This window comes from Hibiscus syriacus, unplaced genomic scaffold (genome assembly GCF_006381635.1).
Source record: "Hibiscus syriacus cultivar Baekdansim isolate YM2019G1 unplaced genomic scaffold, ASM638163v2 tig00111402_pilon, whole genome shotgun sequence".
NCBI lineage: Eukaryota > Viridiplantae > Streptophyta > Magnoliopsida > Malvales > Malvaceae > Hibiscus > Hibiscus syriacus.
This window is the reverse complement of record NW_024063082.1, coordinates 1330947-1334920: the sequence shown is the minus strand read 5'-3', so window position 1 is coordinate 1334920 and position 3974 is coordinate 1330947.

Sequence of the window (3974 nt, the reverse complement as noted above, 5' to 3'; positions counted from 1 at the left end):
CGAAATAGCCGTTGTCTTCAACCCCTAATAATACACCCCACAAAGACTGTTCAATCAACAAATGCATATCATCGTTGAGTTTGTATATGTCAGCGTAACACCCTTGGCTCCGCTCATGTAGATAAAAATCAACTGCGGTCTTAGCCCAAAGGGTATTATCCAGAATTGTTTCCGTAGTTGTTCCTCTCCACTTCATCTGCCGGAATGGTACTGGCCGGTAACTTATACGAAAGCCAACAGTCATCCATCATGTCCGGCACGTGAGGGGGCTTCTCAATAATTCGATATATTACGCTGTGTGAATCGGGATCTAGAATGTTGGGAGGGACCTCTTCAACGATGACAGTGGCCTCTTAAACGGTGGGAAGGGACTCTTGAGGGATGATAGGGGCCTCTTGAACGATAGGGGAGGCCTCTTGAACGATGACAGGTGAGTCGGGCTTTTTCTTACGGATTCTTCGTACTATTGGGGTGAACGGAGACGTAATGGCACATGCACGCCGTCTGATGCGTGAACTCCGTCTTGCAAGAAAAACCCGACGTAGAGCATCCACCTTACCGGGCCGCTAAAAATAAATTAATACATAAATCAGTAAATAAACAGACATGATATTAAACAGTGAAAACAAGACAATGTATTTCAAACTTGCACGGTATTCACCCAAGTCATTATTATATCATTGTTCACAAATGCATCAGATAACATTCCAGAAGTAAGCACTTATATAAACATTTAAAAAGACAACATATAGGTTTAGTGCAGGTTCAATGACAACATAAAGAGTAGTAGTTTATTCTTGAAACTTAAATTTTCAACACTATGAAGTTAGTATTTGTCTTTTGGTTGAAGTAATGCAATTCATTCAAGTTTCAATTTGCAGAAGAAGAATAGAATCTGAAACTTAAAATCGCAACACGAAAATGACTATCGCAACGCAAAAATAACTATCGCAACGAGAGAATCGCAATGCGAAATGAAAATCGCAACGCGAAAATGATTATCGCAATGCAAAAATGACTATCGCAATGCGAATTTGACTATCGCAACGAGAGAATCGCAATGTGATTTTCATTTCGCATTGCGATTCTTTCGTTGCGATAGTCAAATTCGCATTGCGATAGTCATTTTCGCGTTGCGATAGTCATTTTCGCATTGCGATAGTCATTTTCGCATTGCGATAGTCATTTTCGCATTGCGATTTTGTTGTTGCGATTTTCATTTCGCATTGCGATTCTCTCGTTGCGATAGTCATTTTCGCGTTGCGATAGTTATTTTCGCATTGCGATAGTAAACTATTCTTATTCTGCAAATTGAAACTTGAATTGATTGCATTACTTCAACCAAAAGACAACCAAAAATAAATAATAACTTCACAGGGTTAAAGAATAAACAGTTAAACAGTATTGGCAGCAACCGAATGAATTTACTAAGCAATCTAAGTGAAATTACGAGTAAATTTATCATCAAGTTAAATATGAAAAATATTAAACTTACCTCGTTGCGTAGAGTATGAACCTCGTTATGCAACGATGCTACAATCTCACGTAGAGTTGCTACCTCACCACGTAAAGTAGGACACCTCAACACGCCATGCACCATTATCATCGCGTAAAGTACCGACCTCCTCACGCAAGACATTGACCTCATTACGTAACTCCCCTAACTCATCCCGTGGAGGTGGAGGTGGAGAACAAGGAGATAAACGTCATGGCATCTTTGCCGGTCGCCTATCATGAGGTGATGGTAGAGAAGAGGCTCGATGATGTGACAGAATAGGTGATGACTCTCGTTGTGGAGGTGTATATTCGGGTCGATCAGGTGATGGCTCTGGGTGAGGTGATGGCTCTCGAAGTGGTGGCTGCTCATCATCCGTGACATCAAAAAAAGCTTACTAGCTTGCCACCAATCAGTGGCAAGCTCAGCTTCCGTGGGTGTCAGCCTCTGTAATGGAGTGTTGGCCTCCTAACAATATAAAAGCTCAAACAAAGTTAAACGTGTACTAGTAATAACTTGTTTATAAACATATGGTAGTATTTGTGTTAACTTACATTATTTATTGTAGTATACGGTAGTAAATCTTCCCATTGCTGCAAGGACCGTTTCATCTTCCAGGAAATAGCCCTAGGAATATCATTAGAAGTTTTAATGCATATGTCTGCATGGCGGGAAATGCCTCAAATATCCAATCTACAAACAATATAAAACAAACATTAGTAATTGTTAATGAATTAATTATAATTTTGGAAACATTATATAAAAATTATTACCTTAAAGGCCCAAATAAAGCCTGACAAAGTGTATTTGGAACCATCGCCACGCAAACTTTTCCGATCATTAAAGGCAGACGACAACTTATTCCATTTAGCTCTCCATAGATACGAACCCCACGGAAACAGGTTCCATGCATTTAGGTCCTACCAATTTAATTAGATCATTAGGAATAGGTTGTCGGGCCTCTCTGCCTAAAAAGCCGGCTTGCAAAAGTATTAGAAGGCATACTTGGACAACATCGACGTCATCCATCTGAGTAAAACCATCTTTCTTATTCAATAATCTCGTCAAGTCTTCCACGTGTAAATTCGAATTCTCCGTTGACAGCTCAGGAAAAACCCGGGAAAACCATGATAGGCGGGTAATATGTCTAGTGTACCGATCTACATCATCGTGCTCGAAGCGTAGACCGGTGATTAAGCAAAACTCCTCCCGCCTAAAACACGTATACGCCGGTGGAAAATCAAACCATATCTCTTCATCACGACGTTGTATAGTCTCTGGTAGATCGCTAGTCATGGTTTGAAGAAACAGATAGGTCAGCATAGCATCTCCACCCGGATGTTGTACTTTTAGCTATGGCCCGAAGCAAGTATCCTCAAAATATTTTTCTTTGTGCATGTGAAAGCTTCGACGCAATTGTTTTGGCCAGGCTTACTTTATTTCTTAAGGTCAATTGAGCCGAATAAAAGTTCTGCAAAAACAATAAACATACCAATTTAGATATACAAAAAACTACACTATGAAGATATGAACAATAAACATAAAGAGTAGTAGTTTATTCTTCAAACTTAAATTTGCAACACTGTGAATTTAGTATTTGTTTTTTGGTTGAAGTAATGCAATTCATTCAAGTTTCAATTTGCAGAAGAATAATAGTTTCTGAAACTTTAAATCGCAACACGAAAATGAAAACCGCAACACGAAAATGACTATCGAAACGCGAATTTGACTATCGCAACGCGAAATGAAAATCGCAACGATAGAATTGCATTGCGATAGTCATTCTCGATTTCAAATACTAAAATTGAAAGAAACTTGAATGGATTGCATTACTTCAACCAAAAGACAAAACAAAGACAAATACTAACTTCACAGGGTTAAAGACTAAACAATTTAGTAGTATTGGCAGCAATCGAATGAATATAATAAGCAATTTAAGTGAAATGATTAATCTATTATTGAAAACACCACTAAACTTATCGTCAATTTCAATGAAAAACCTAATAATAATACAAAAATTTTAAAATAAAAATAATTAAAAAAAACTAACCATCGGTGGTTGATTTGGTTGATTTTCCATTTCTTACCGTGAATGATTTCGTCGGAGATGGAGACTGATATCGTCGGCGATGGGGATTGATTTCGTCGGAGATGGGGACGGATGTCGCCTTAGAGACTGAGAGATGGAGATGAGACTGAGTTGTGATTTTGGGTTTTAGGTTATGAGTTGCGATTACGGGATATACTGTGGACGGTTCAGTGTTCCGATATATTAATATAATATATTCGTGTTTGGAATTTGAAAAAAAAATATGCGTTGGATACGAATGGCGCTATGTAAATCACATTGCGATAGTCAGATTCGCATTGCGATTTACGTATTCGCATTGCGAATTAGGAAAATCGCAACGCGAATTTGGGAAATCACAATGCGATAGTCAGAATCGCGTTGCGAATCTGAAAACTGATTTGCGATATC